Here is a 15,378-nt window from a genome sequence, read left to right as displayed (position 1 = left end):
AGGCAGAGTAATCCTGAATCCATTTCGGTCCTCTTAAATCCATTTACAGCCCCTCCCTGCACCTTCAGCTCACTCCTGCAGCTTTCTGCTGTCTCCCTTTGTGATGCTTTTTCGTTTTTCTCTTTGTCCGTCTTTGCCAAGTGTGTCATTTGCTCACAATAAATGCTTGAGGTAGAAAATTAAGCGCCAGCCCTCAAAAATAAGTGCAGGTGCTCCGCACCGAACACAACAAGCACAAATTAAGCACTGTACTCTCCACTCAAAAGTATTGCACCAGCGCTGAGCAGGTACATTCTCTTTCCAATCAAAGCAATTCAGGTCCTTAAAAAGCCTGCCCTTTGAAAACACTGTCTTAAAGCATTTGTTGTCAGGGGAATTATTTGTGTGTAAAGGGGTTGACTGAACAACGTTTATGTTTCACTTGAGCATACAGAGAAGCCAAGTAGTTTGCAAAACTGGATTAGGCACTTTTGCTACTTCTGTGCTCCTTTAGCGCCTCTCACCCTACCCAAAGCACACTGTACAGCATATTTCTAAATGTAGCAGAAAGTACAAATGTGTCTGTCTTTCACCACATCTAATTAAAGCCACCACCACCACACTCTTCCCCATGCAACACCACACTCCCGCCCAAGCATTCCCTATTAGGACTCAGACTAGCAGTGCCTCCTAGCTATACCTGTGGCAGCCAAGCTTTGATACAAGGTAAGGCCGGCACTGCTACTGGGATACAGCAACTTCAAAATAAAAAATAGCTGAATTAAACTTTCTGAATCGTGTCATGCCCTTGAATATATGTGGCCAGTTTAAGAGGGTATACATTGTGCTCTGTAGATTGTAATTTGGTAGAGTTTGTGTTGTGTGATTAATTCTTGGCATTATGCTATAGGTTATTTATGTACTGTCTGTATCCATGATGCAGCTTCAGAGCTCTGCAGAAGGAGTAGGAGAAAAGAAAAACACGAGGAAAGGTGGAGAAAGACGTGACACTGGTGTAGCCAGTATGTTGCTGATGGGGCTTCAAAGTGCTGTTCATAGGAGAGAAGTAAGGTGCAGCATGCCAGATCATGTTTTGCTTTCTATAGCTCTGAAGCTACACTTGGGCTGCTTCAGTATGCCGAGGGAGACTAGGAAGAACACAGGCCCATATTTATACTTTGGCCCAGAAAACTGCGCTAACGCAGTTTTGCGTCAAAAAGTGAACACCAGCTTGCGCCATTCCACAGCGGCAGCCGGGCGCTATATTTAAGGAACGGCGCAAGCCGCCGCTACGGGTGGGCTAACGTCAAGCAAAATGACATTAGACGGGTGGTGGTGGCGGTATGGGGGAAGTGGGTTTTGCACAGAAAAATGACATTGGGCTGGTTAGAGTAAAAATAAAATGACTCTAACCAGCCTAGCCTAATTTGTTGACGCAAATCCTACCATACCACATGACTCCTGTCTTAGAAAAGACAGAAGTCATGCCCACCACCCCAATGGACAGCACAGGGGACAAGGGTCCCCTGGGCATGGCCATTGCACAAAGTGCCATGTCCCATTTCAGGGCCCCCAATGGCACTTTAAAAAAGTTTATCAAATACTTACCTCTATTTACCTATACTTACCTGGGATGGGGTCCCCCATCCTCCGCTGTCCCTCTGGTGTGGGTGGGGGTGTCCCTGTGGCCTGGGAATGGCACATGTGGGCTTATTCCATGGTGTTCCACCATGGAAATAGGCCCACAGGACCCCTAACGCCTGCCCTGACCCAGGCGTTAAATAATGGCACTAAGCAAGCTTAGCGCCATTCTTTAGGCCCGCCTTCCTCCCGTGCACCATTTTTGCACTGGAGGATAAATAAGGGGCTAGAGCCTTAGAGTCATTTTTTGCCCGGGAACTCCTACCTTGCTTCTCATTGACGCAAGTTAGTTTCCCGCTAGCAAAAAATGACATTAACTCCAATATTTTGACATTAGTCTAGTCTAGCGTCAAAATATAAATATGGAGGTGAGTTTGCGCTGAATTAGCGTGAAAACAATTTTGCTAATTCAGCACAAACAGAGTATAAATCTGGGCCACAGTATGTTGTGCAATGTGGGTTGACCCTACAATGCTCTTGTTCCCAAAGACTACTTCAAAGAACTAAGAAGTAAAAAGAGAAAACATGAAGGATTCTGCGGTTTGGAAAGCACAATGATGAATGCCTTGCTTAGAGAGAAAAGTTATGTTAGGGCATTGGTGTGAAGTGGATGTTGTGGGTTTAACAAAACCGCTCTCTTAAATTCAATGCAGTTGGCAAGACCCTGTGATGTTAAGAAAGTTATTTTGACTCTGCTTCCAAGTGCGCACTGTTGTCATTGGAGCATTCGATGTTAAATACTGGCTGTTTGCTAATATATGGCAAAGTTCACTTTTGGTGTACTCTCTGATCTTAATTGTATTTTACAACTGCAAGGAAACACAGGCCAATAGAGTCACTTAGCACTAATGTACCCTCTTTTGTGCATAAAAGCATCATGCATGTTGGCACACAGCGAACATTATCCATGGCTGTCTGAATGATGTTTGATCATTGATTACCTACATCTTTCATGATTTTTCTCATTTAGCAAAGCTGTTTAATGTTTGTACCTGGCATCTGCAATTGTTAGGAATGATAATTTTTGAGCTTTTTCAGGTGTGTTTTGTGTTGAATATAATTCCTTTCGATGGTCTCCTCCCATTTTGTTTTGCATGCCCAGCCAGTCCATCTTCTGCATGTGCCCTTCCTCTGAGTACATCCTACTGTAGACCTACTTTAGGCTGTACTGACATTTGTAAAGAAGCTGCACAGCCTAATGGCATTGCACAGATAAGTGGGACAGCGCTAATGACGAAGGGGAATGGAATAAGACAAGCTGAGTGATGACGTGTTAGCAGACTTGAGGGGGCATTAGGTTTGAGATATTGGGGGAGTGTTCCACTGAAGGTTTTGGGTAAGGGGTCTTTTTCCAATCCACTCCAAAAGCCTTGCTTTCATTTCATCCCAAACAAATCCATCTTCTTCTTGCCAAGACACCACCCTTTAGTCTAGAATTTTCTGAAACACAAAGACAACAGCATAGGTCCTTTGTAACATTTAGTACTAGAGTAAGAAAGACCTGAGAGTGAAGGACAGGGGGGCGGTCAGAGTATGTGACTATCTCTTGAACTGGGCCTCTTGTTGTACTGTGAAGACCCTCACAGCTTGCCAAACAAGTCATGCTGGAATTGCTTTAACTGTAGGGTGGTTTCTTTGCATGTGTATCATTTTGTGCTGTTAATCGTGTGAAATCAGGGAAATTTACTGTTTTGGAAGTCATGTTACTTAAGGGGTTTCAACATTCCTGCTGCCAGACTTCTTGGAGATGGGCTATAGCCTGTTTTTGTAAAGATCAGCTATCAATGCCAGGTTCAGGTTTAGATTTGTGATGACTGACGTATCAATTAGACGATGATAGTGGAGATAGATTTTCAAAAACAGTAGTAGTAGAATTATGACATGATTGCAGAAGTGCAATGGCGCCCATTGAGCCTGGTCCCATTGTGTACATATTGAATAAAAATTAGAATCATGCTTAGAATGTTTCTGGGAGACTGTTTTTGCATATTTTGAGGTTTGCAACTTTGGGCTGTTTTTTGGGCTGATACTGGTCTGCGTTGGGCTGAATTTGGGCTTGAACTTGAACAGGTTTGGGCTTGGGAGGGGTCTCAAAATTTGGCAACACTGCTCTGGGAGGTTGCAGTAGAACACTATGGAATCAACTGACAGGTTGCTCCTGCTGGAAGTTCATGTCTTACTGAGAATGTCAGACTTCGTTCTCATGTGGCTGAGAAGGATAGTGTGAATTTACAGAAAATATGCTCTAATTTTAGCTTCTGGAGCACCTTCCATAACGTCTATGGGAAAATCATGAATGAGAAAACAGTTTTCTCTCAACTTTATTCATGAAAACCAGCAGAAGGCTTTTTCACAGGGTAAAATCACCTTAGAAAACACCACAATTCAAAAAATGACTATGGTACCATTATTATTGTTACTAAAATCTGTTCTCCTTTTTGTGACCCTCAAAACCTGAAATTCAGTACAATGCATTTCAATGGAGTGATATCATGTATATTGGTCCCAAAATGGCTGCGCGCACTTCCTGTTTAAATTGCTGACAGCCAGTCAAATCCCACCATGAGATCTGTGCTTAGACTCCGCCAAGATATCTATAGTTCTTTTTCCTGAAAGACCTCCAAAACTACTGAATGGAATTACACCAAATGACAAAAAGCATGATCTGTGCACCAAGATCTAGCTTCCTGCCAAATCTGATGTAATTCTGTTCAGCGGTTCAGGCTGTAGTCATGTCTAAAGACCCTATGGGAAAATGCATGGGGAAAATGCGTTTTGAGGCCCCTCTTTTTCTCAGTTCCCGCTGAACGGATCACCCAAAAACTTTTAAGACTTTTAAGACTGTGGTATTAGTCGTATTTGTTTCGATAATTTGGTGAAGAGTCGTCAAACTACACCTAAGTTATTGGCAAAACAAAAAACGCTTTTCCTATGAAAACTAGGTCCTAACTATAACTAACTACTGGCAACTCCCAGTAGGTTTTATATATATATAATTTCACTTAAAAAACAAAGGTTAGAAGGACATCATAGTTAGGTTCTGAATTTTCTCGCACAAAAACAGTGAATTTCTATGTTTTTTTAAATTCTATTTCCTAACTATAACGTCCCTGTAACCTTTGCTTTTTTCAGTGAATTTCTATGTTTCTTTTATGGTATATTAATCCAACCACCAGGTGTTGCCCACAAGGCCTGGCCTGCAGCCAGTCGCTGCAGCCAACCTCCCTAACCACCCAACCCTTCTCGGCACATGACACTTTGGCTGTGCGAGGTGGGAGTTTGCCACAGCCTATCTCTCTGGGTGTGAGAATAGGTGTCAGAGGGTGTATCTGGGGGTGAGAGTGGCTGTGAGAGTGTCTGTCTGGGTGTGAGAGTGCGTACATTAGTGTCTTAGTGGGTGTGTCAGTGTCTGCGCAGGTCTGTGAGTGGCTGCATGAGGGTGTCAGTGGGTCTGTGAGTGGGTGTGTGGGAGTCTGAGTGGGTCTCTGAGTGGGTGCGTGAGGTTCTGAGTGGGGCTGTGAGTGGTTGCACGAGGGTCTGTGAGTGGGTGCGTGAGTGTCTGAGTGAGTCTGTGAGTGGATGCGTAAGGGTGTGAGTGGGTGTGTAAGTGGGAGAAAGAGATTAAGAGAGACAGAGAGAGACAAAGAGAGTGAGAGGGAGACAGAGAGTGTTTTTGGTTTTCATTGATGATATACTTAGAATGAGATATTTCTGCACAAAATGAAAAAAAAAAATTATTTGTCCATTAAAAACAGTAAAATCACCTTTCAGAATGAGCCTTAAACATTTGCAGTTGAAAAAAAAAGGCAGGGAAATGGACAGGGATACCTGGACGCCAACCCTCAACACTCAGTGTGGGGATCTATGACCTTCACACTTGAGCTATTCTTTTTCTTTTAAATAAATATCTTGTTAGCCCATTATGGGCTATCTGGGACCACGGGGGAGCCTCAAGGCCTCCCCTGTGGCCCCATTGCTCCAGCAAGCCGGCAGCTGCTTTTAACAGCAGCTCCCTGGTCGCTGGACCAATGCTTTCATCTCTGTTCTCTGCACGCATACTTGTATGCAGGGGACAGAGACGAAAACTCCACTTTCTGACAGCAGAGCTGCTGTCAGAAACCAGAGTGTTTACTGTGACTTGGCTGCAGCTGTCAAAGCTGCAGCTAAGCCACAGCAAACAGATATGTCCTGGGGGTGGGCACCCCGGGACATAGCAGGAGCCGGCCCTGGGGGTGGCGGTCCCCAGGGCAATCAGTGGCTCCTCGATGAGGACTGCGCGGCCCTCCTCCAACGTGATAGCCCCTGGGAGGTGGTGGTCCCCGTGTTACAGCGGGTCCGAAACAGACCCCCTTCACTTTTTTTACTCTTTGCCTCGGGGAGGTGTGGTCCCGGGGCAGCGGGGGGTGTGGCCCCCACACATAATATAAATATAGACCCAGGCAGGTGGTGGTCCCCGGGGCAGCGGGGGTGCTGGGTGCCCCCCACGTAATGTTGGTTTAAAGCCCCAGTGAGGTGGTGGTTTCTCAGGGCTGCCGAGCAGCCGCGCGTCCCCCCCTCCACACAATATAAATATAGCCCCAGGGAGGTGCTGACCCCAAGGCCTACAGGGGGTCCAAAACAGACCCCAATCACTTTTTTTAATCTTTGCCCTGGGGAAGTGGTGGTCCTCGGGGCTGCGGGGTGGGAGGGGCGTGTGGCCCCTGTAGACGTTATTTTCAATGCCTCGGAGAGGTGGTGGTCCCTGGGGTTGTAAGGGGGCAGCACGGCCCCCTTGCATTAATTATACTTAAAGCCCCGGGGAGGTGGTGGTTCCTGGGACTGTGAAAGGCCTCCCCCACACAATTAAAGCATTTTGCCCTGGGGAGGTGGTACGGTGGGCCACAAACCTCCTGCATATGTGACAAAAATCACCTAGGGAGGTGGTGGTCCCTGGGGCAGTGGGGGGGCCAGGAGGCTCCCCAACATTCTTAATTATGAATGCCCCAGGGACCTGGCCCACCCGGAGGCTTATTAAAAAAAAAGCGTGTGCTTGATTTGTAAATTTTTTTGCCACAAATTCGTGAATGCTTTTTTGCTCTAAGGGTCCCTCTGGAACCCCAGTACCAGAGCTAAGGGGTCAGGGTGTCCCTACCTTGGCACCATGTCTCTGCACAAGCTTGTATTTTTCCACAAATACTTCGCAGCCAGAGATATACAAATTTGGATTTCCTTAAATTTCTCCAAAACTACTGAACGGATTTACACCAAATAAGTGAAAGCACAATCTGTGTACCGAAAGCTAGCTTTCTTCCACATTTGATGTAATTCCATCCAGCAGTTAGGGCTGTAGTCGTGTCTAAAGGTCCTATAGGAATTAAGATGGGAAATGCAACTTTTCTGACCCCCCCATTTTTCTCAGCCCCTGCTTGACACATCAGCCCGAAATTTTCAGTGCGCAACAAGAATCACAGCAACACTTTTTGGGAAACATGTTGTGACGATTAATCAAACCGTGCCAAAGATATGGGCAAGTAAAGTAACTCTTTTTGTATGGAAACATGGTCCTCACGATAACTACCTTGTGGTGACTGCCACTAGATAATATATATATATATATATATATATATATATATATATATATATCACCTGTTATAGTTGGAGTTATCTCAAGTAACTATAAGTTGTGCCCTAAAGTAACTAGAACTTGCGCCCCCGCCATGCAGTTTTTTCGTCAAAACTTTTACTGCACATATTACAATGATATTATTAATGTTATCAAAGGTGTCATGAGTGCCATAATATATGTGGTAATCAGCAGTCCATGGTGAGGGCGAGAGTTATAGTTATCTTATGGAACGAGTTATAGTTACTTGAGATAACTATATCTACAACAGGTGAATTTCTATGGTTTTGTACGTTTAAGATGTGAGCCGAACAATAATGTCCCTGTAACCTTTGGCGTTTTTAAGAGAATTTCTGTTTTTTTAAATTATATTTCTTCACTATAACATCCCTGTAACCTTTGTTTTTTTCAGAGAATTTCTATGTTTTGTTTTTTAATGTAAAGTAATTTTCAGCAAGGACAGGTGAATTTCTATAGAAAGAGGAAAAAACGGGGAGAAATAATGTTATGTCTCCTCGTTGTGCCTCCCTTGAGAGATGTAGGCTTTTGATGCATTACCAGGTCAAAATCCATGGGTGTTGCGTGGGAACTCCCACCGCAACACCCATGGAAGGCCTCTATGACGCAAAGTAAGGCAACACAGTGACTTGCTCTGCGTTGCCTTAATCCATATCTACAAGGCTATGAAAAGCAACACAAAGTGGTTTTGTGTGGTCTTGTAGAGATGGCCCTGCAGCCTGCACCTTTGGTGCTTCAGAAAAAGTGATGCATCGGCAGCGCAGGCCGCTTGTAACTATGACCCCAAGTGCCTATAAATTCAATATTTTGTGACTTACTGAGTAGGTGAGACGGATACTGTAAAGATCTTTAGACTTTCAAAATATTTCCTGAATTCTGCCTCTGTTCCGTCCCATATTACAAACAAATTGTCAATAAAACTTGCAGTATCCTTTTAACGTTAGGAAGAGGGGTACTTTAGCACCTATATATTACGCTACATCATTTATTTTAGCAGTGCACATTTCCCAATTTTAAAATACAGTCAGCAGTTTGTTTCCATCACCAATGGAGCTCTCTGCTCTGCATTTGTCTCATTGGTCAGATAATTGGTCTGCTGCATTACGCTAACCCCTGCTCATTTGTGAGGTAATCATTTGCTGACGCTTGTATTGGTCATAGTGCTCAGCAAGTTAAGCCTTTTCGACAAGACAAAATACGCACTAGCAAAGCCAAAGCAACCAACTGCAACGGTTAAACTTTGTTTTATTTTTTATTGAAAGCATGTGCCACACAAATAAAAATAATAAGAAAAAAAACTGAACGTGCCACCTGAAGTAACGGCATATGCCTGCAAAAAAAAAAATGATTAAAAAGAATAACTATTTAACATAATTTGAATAGAACATTATGGGTGCTTCCTATAAGACAGGTGTAATTAGAACAGGAATAGAAATCCTTTGTTAGTTTTAATACACTTATCCAGAAATATATGACTATTATTGTCAGAAAGAAAAAGTATTATTGGCTTAGAATTACTGGAACCTCAAGATACAAACGCACAAGGATGTCTAAATAAAAAATAATAACTGGATGAAAAGAAAAAAGCATTAGCAAAATAAAGTACTGGCCCACCAGCCTTGCACCTTTTTTTTTTATAACCAACTTTTATTGATTTCTGAACATAACACCAGGTTGCAAAGTAGAAGGCACATTTCATTATCACATTAGTACATTTAGTTACAGACTCCCAGATGAACAAGTCCATCCAGCACTTAGTTAAGTTTAAATGTTCATGGGTGAGTAGCGCCCAACCACACATCCCAAATCTTGTGGTATTTGCTTTCACAATCCCCTGCCTGGTAAACGGCTCGTTCCATTTGAGCACACCAATCCATCCCCCTTCTCCATTGTTGTAGCGAGGGAGGGGTCTTGGACGCCCAGAATCTAGCAATGTCCCTTTTTGCAACAAGCAAGGCCGTTCCCACTGGTGTGCGAGTCGCCCGGGTACCCCCAATGTCCTCCATCACCCCTAGTAGAGCAGCCTTGTGTTCAGCAGAGTGGAATGGAAAGTTCACGTACGATGTGTGTCCAGTATCGTTGGATCCTGGGGCAAGACCATGCCATGTGAAAGAAGTCAGCCGGCGAGTAAAGGCATTTACCACACTGAGAGTTCGGTTTGAGTCCAGCACCAAAGAGTCAAGCTGGTGTCAGATAGGTACAGTGCAGAAAATACACCTGGACCATTCGCAGCCTTGTGGGGATTGCAAGAGTGCATGGAGCCATCAACGCATCTCGCCAATCCTCTTCTTCCAGGGGGCGATCCAGGCCTCCCAACGGCCCGTAAAGGCAGAAGGGGTGGAGAGGTGTTCAAAACAAGTGAGCGATAAATCTGTGACACACACCCCTACCCAAAGGCCCCATCATCGTCTTCACCTCCATAGGACTGAATTCAGGTATCTGGGTACCATTGTAAATATGGACATGTAATGCATGTCTAAGCTGTAAAAATTTGTGGAATTGTGTCTGATTCAGGGTGTATACCCCCTGGAGTTGATGGAAAGACATCATGTGTGTACCCTCCCAGACGTCTCCCACTACTGTGATGTCTATGGCATCCCAGCGCGTGAAGCCCTCGAGATTAGCAACTTCATGTATCCACGTTCCAGGCCATAGCGGGGTGTACTGGGTGACTCGACCCCACCACCCTGTCAGTTTCTGGGTCGTGCGCCATCCATGTAGGACCTGGCTGGTAATTCGGGGTGTAGCCCTGGGGATGGAAGAGCCATATAGTATATCCATAAGTCGTGGGAACCCCATTGTTGACAATTCTAAACGATAGGCTGGGTCATCCCACCCCCCAGTAATCCATTCATTGATGTTGAGTACCTGCACTGCCAGGTAATAGAGGTATAGATTAGACACAGCCAGACCACCGTCGTACGTGCCACATTGGCATGTGTCCCAGGATAGGTGCCGTCGGCCCTCCCGCCATATAAAGGAGCGGGCCACCGCGTCCATCTTCCAAAACCAGTGTCGGGGAATCCGGATGGGAAGATTCTGAAGGACATACAGAAAACGGGGCAGGACCAACATTTTATATAGTGCTATGCGACCTATGACGTTTAGCGGCAGAGTCTGCCAGTTTCCCAGGTCCGCTTTTACCCTACGGGAGAGGATGTTGAGTTTGAGGGCCCAGGTCCTAGAGGGTTTGAGCACGATTTTCATGCCAAGGCACGTGAAGCTTAATCGTCAGATAGGAATGGTCGTTTGCCAGTCAATCAGCGCTCGAGATACCGAAAACGGGACCAGCAGAGATTTCTTAGAATTCATTTTAAGGCCAGATGCCTCACCAAAAGTACGTATCAATTGAAGACACCAAGGGCCGCTTATCTCTGGTTGTGATAAGTAAAGCATTACATCATCTGCGTAAAGCGTAATGCGGTCCTCACCACCTCCCGCTTACTGCTATCCCTCCAGGAAGGCGTCCTGGCGAACCATCTGTGAGAGGCTCTATAGTGTGGGCAAAGAGGAGGGGGGATAGGGGACACCCCTGTCTAGTGCCCCTCCCAATGCGGAAGACCTCCGACAGCCTCCCGTTCACAAGGACACGGGCCAATGGTGTATGGTATAATAACTAAACCATCCGCCTAAACGGGCGCCCCAGGCCTGCCTTCCGGAGAACCAATACTAGGTAGCTCCAGTCCCCCGTATCAAATGCTTTTTCAAAGTCGATTAGGAGGAGGGCCAGGGGGGAGTGAAGCGTGTGTCTATGTGCCAGGGGAACATGGAGCCTTCTCAGGCAATGTCTGGTGCTACGGGTGGGCATAAAGCCACACTGGTCAGGGTGGATCAAGTGTTGCAGCACCGGCTGAAGGCGAGTAGCCAGTATATTAGCGTAAATCTTGAGCTCAGTGTTGATTAATGATATTGGGCAATAGTCTGTGCAGTGCACGGAGGGTGGCCTGGATTTAGGCAACACAACAAACGTGGCCTGGTCTAAGTCGAGAGGAAAGACACCCCTCTCTAAGGCCTCCGCATAGAGACCATGGAGCTGGGGCACCAATAGGTCCCGGAACTTAGAGTAATATTCTGCTGGGTATCCATCTGGGCCAGGGGTTTTTCCGGATCTAAGATTCCTGATGGCCTCCCCTATCTCCTCCAGAGTTATGGGGTCGTCAAGACCTCTGCTAACGGAGGCCAAGAGGACCGGCATGTTCATTTCATTCAGCAGTGGCAGCTGTTGTTCGACAATAGGTCTGGGTGCCGCCGTGTATAGGGTGGCATAATATTGAGTGAAGGTCTCAGCTATGTCCTGGGGAGTCGTGTGTATCAGCCCGGACTCGTCTGTTATCTCGGGGATCACTTTCCCCTTTGTTGGGCCGGTGGCCAGCCAATAAAGGACCTTACTGTTCTTGTCTCCCCAGACATAAATTCGGGCCTGTGTTGCCCGCCAGGTCTGTTTTGCCTCTTCTAAGGAGTGGGCTCTAGTTTCTTGCCTCACCATCTCCAGGGTTCGTCTGTGTCCCTCCCCCCCGGATTTTAACGTCTCACGTTCTAAGAGGAGTGCCCGGACCTCAAGGGATGTAATATGGGCTTGTTTCTCCCTCTCCCGTCATCGCAGGAGACCCTTCGCATGGCCATGGACTGTGGCCTTACCTGCTGCCCAAAGAGTGATACGGGATTGAACCGATCTGGTATTTTCACTAAAGTAGAGTTTAATCTCTCTGTCGAGATCCGCAGAGAAGGTCTCGTCTTGGAGGAACCAAGCATTGAGACGCCATATACGTCTCCGGTTTTGGTCTGGGTGGGAAATAACCATCGAAACATGGGCGTGATCAGAGAGGCCCCGGGCATGTATCTGGATTTGGATGACTAGAGGGACGTCAGTGGCCAGTGTAAGGATCATGTCTATACGGGCCTGGGTGTGGTGTGCCGCCAAGGTGTGGGTGTATTGCCGGTGCCACACTCGCCAGGCATCACTGAGACCCGTGGTCGTCATCCACTTGGCAAAAGCTGAAGATGACCTGAGATGTCCAAGTTCGGGTCCAAGACCGTATTCATGTCGCCAGCCACAGTCGTGAATCCCGTGGGCATCTGGGCTATTAGGGCAGTGAGGGCCCCAAAAAAAAAACTCAAGCCCCATGGGGGGCATATATGCTAAGTAGATTTATGTTACGTCCGTCCAACCGTCCTGTCAGTGCCACATATCTCCCCTGTGGGTCCTCCTAGATCTGTTGTTTTGTCAAGGTTTAGCCCCGGTGTAGAAGTATTGCCACGCCCCAGAATCCCCGAGCATACCTGGAATGGTAGACCCGATCAAAGCCGTAGCGGGCCAATAACGGACATGTCGACCCCAGTAGGTGTGTCTCCTGGAGAAGTAGGATGGAAGGTCGGTGGCTCTACGCATGGCGCAGTACCGCCGTCCTCTTAACCTTGTTAAGGAGACCATTAACGTTCCAGGAGACTATCGTGATGGGCGCCACATGGTGTCTTGAAATGGGGCACCCCCCAAAGCTGCATATACAGCTGGAGGAGCATGACATTGATCTGGGTGAGGTGCGGTGGGTGATGGGCCTTGCATTTGTCCGGTGACTGGGCGATTTGTGTGTGCCTTCCTACGTGCGACCTCCAAATACTGAGGGTAAGGAACAAATAACAACATAATAACGCCATCATACAGTGATGAATACCTCCCAACTCCCCCTCCCTATACTTCCCCTCCCATATTGAAGAAGCATCTGTCGCCCTGGAAAAGCCCCAACAAATCAACGGAAAGGTAAGGTAAAACCCTTAGTGGTGTGGAGTGGTGGACCCCTCCAATGCTTCAGATCTCATCTGCGTTCCATTAGTGATCCATGCAGAGTCGATCATCGTTCCGGGGGCGTCAAATGAGCGGAGTCTGATTCAGTCTTTCTCCTTCCTCTGGAGCGGGTCACCCCGGCTAGATCGAGTCATGGGAGACCTCCCTCTGCCGAGGCGGCGATGGCGAGGTGGTGCCCGCTCAGGGGAACCAGCGCGAGGGCGTCCCGACCACCCCAGGCAGTGCATCCAGCAGTCCCCCAGAGTGAACAGGGGGTCCCCGGTGCCCACCCGAAGCGGCCGCTCCTCTCGTAGTATGGTGTCCCGGTCCTGAAAGTTAAGGAAGTGGGCAATGAACACCCTGGGTGACACCCCCGGCGGAGGCCTTGTGGAGAGGGCCCTATGGGCGCGTTCAATAGCAAACCAGGTAGAAAGCTTGCCCGAGGGCATCCATGATTTGAGCCAGGTCTCCAAGAACTCCACAGGGTTGGAACCTTCGGCCGCCTCCAGGAACCCCACAAAGCGCAGGTTATTCTGTCTTGAGCGGTTTTCGGCGTCCTCCGCTCGCTGCTGTAGCTTATGGGTGCCGATGAGAAGGCAGGACACCTTGGTTTTAAGATCCCGGACATCGTCTTCCACTGTCGACACACGGGTCTCAGCCTCGGTGAACCGCGTCAAAACGTTCTTAAGGTCCTGGCGCAGCAGCGCCATGTCTACTCTCACCTCCCCAATCTTGTTCTCCACCACAGCCTGAGAGGACTGTATAGCACATAGGATCTTGTCAGTGTCTCCCTCTTTCTCTACAGCCAGGGCGGGGCAGGAGCCCCCGCGGCACCACCCTCAGTCATCCCGACCGGGGTAGTGAACTTATCAATACGAGGTTGAGAGGAGGATGGTTTGGCCTACCTGTCCTTTCCCATGGCTCCATTAATCAGTTCACCACAGGCGCAATTATGTTCACAAGATATCCGGGGGCCCGGATCCTTCTGACCCGGCCCAGTGGAGTCCAGTCACACAAGGCCCGTTCACTTGCCAGGACCAACAAAACGGGGGCCAGCAGGTGAGCCCCACTGTGATCCATGGGCCAGGGAGCGCCGGGCCAGGACCAGACCCAGGCTCCCTCTCCAGCACGGGCTCTCTCCGTCTCCTCGGGCCACACACTCCGCCAGCCCAGCAGAACAAGCCCCAGTCAGTCCCAGGCCGTCAGGGCCAGCAGGAGAATCCAGGAGCCACCTCCTCTGGTGCCGCTCACCTCATGTCCAGGGGCCTGTCAGCCATGCTGCCCCAGTGGCCGCGAGCCCCGTTCGATATGTCACCAGACACCAATGAGCAGCAGCCCCCCCCCGGTCCAGGGGGTCACTATCCCTCACCGCCACTGCCAGCCCAGGGGCACCCCTGGCAGTGGGACCGACACAGGGGGCCCCCAGAACCGAATGCGCTGCTGCCGCAGGCCACTTACCGCCACACCGTCACCTTCAACCTTTGGCGTGGCCTGCGCCAGAGTCTCCCCAGCCCTGATGCCGATCCACAGCCCGACGGTATTCCACAAGGGCAGTCGCGATCAGCCCGACGAGGAACGGGCCCAGTCTTCTGCTGCGCAGCGGCGTCCTCACACGGGAGGCGATCCGGCGGATGTGCCGATCGTAACGGGCACCCGCCCTCCTGGATGCCCGTCTCTCAGGACCCCCGAGGTCTGAGCCATCCGCGGCTCACCGGAGCCCCAAGGGGCAGCCGTGACCGGCCAGGCAGGGATCAGGCCCAGTCTTCCGCCGCACGATGGCGCCTCCCTCACAGGAGGAGATCCGGCCGGTGTGTCGATCTCAGCGGGCGCCCGCCATCTTGGGCGCCCACCTTTCAGGCCCACGAGGTCTGAGTTATCCGTGCGCCGGCGGCCTGGCGAATCACCTCTGTCTCCTCTGCGCTCCCCCAACATCCAGCAGGGCTCCAGGGATTCAGGAGGATGGGCCCCGCATGGCGTGGATGGCAGCGGATGATGGAGGGTCCGGATCACTCTCAAAGTGCTGCCGCCATCTTGACACCCCAAGCCACGCCCGCCTTGCACCTTTTTAGATGGTTGTGGACGTGGTCAGGCCAAACGCTGTCACTCCTAATGCTTGAGAACCAACAACTCAAGTGGGCTGACACATTGAGGCAGTTTGTACGCTGTCGTGAATGAAAACAAAATGTGGATAACCTCTGAACAGACAATGGAGGAAGATGACTGACCCAAAACACCCCAATCTATGTATATCTGTATGGATTTATACTCATTAATTTGTTTTATCACCTGAGGCTAGAGAGATAGCAAACACTGTCTTTGGGCCAGACCTAACAAAAAGAATACTTTCTGTACACAG

Source organism: Pleurodeles waltl, chromosome 5 (genome assembly GCF_031143425.1).
Source record: "Pleurodeles waltl isolate 20211129_DDA chromosome 5, aPleWal1.hap1.20221129, whole genome shotgun sequence".
Lineage (NCBI taxonomy): Eukaryota > Metazoa > Chordata > Amphibia > Caudata > Salamandridae > Pleurodeles > Pleurodeles waltl.
Note: the sequence above shows the minus strand (reverse complement) of the source record.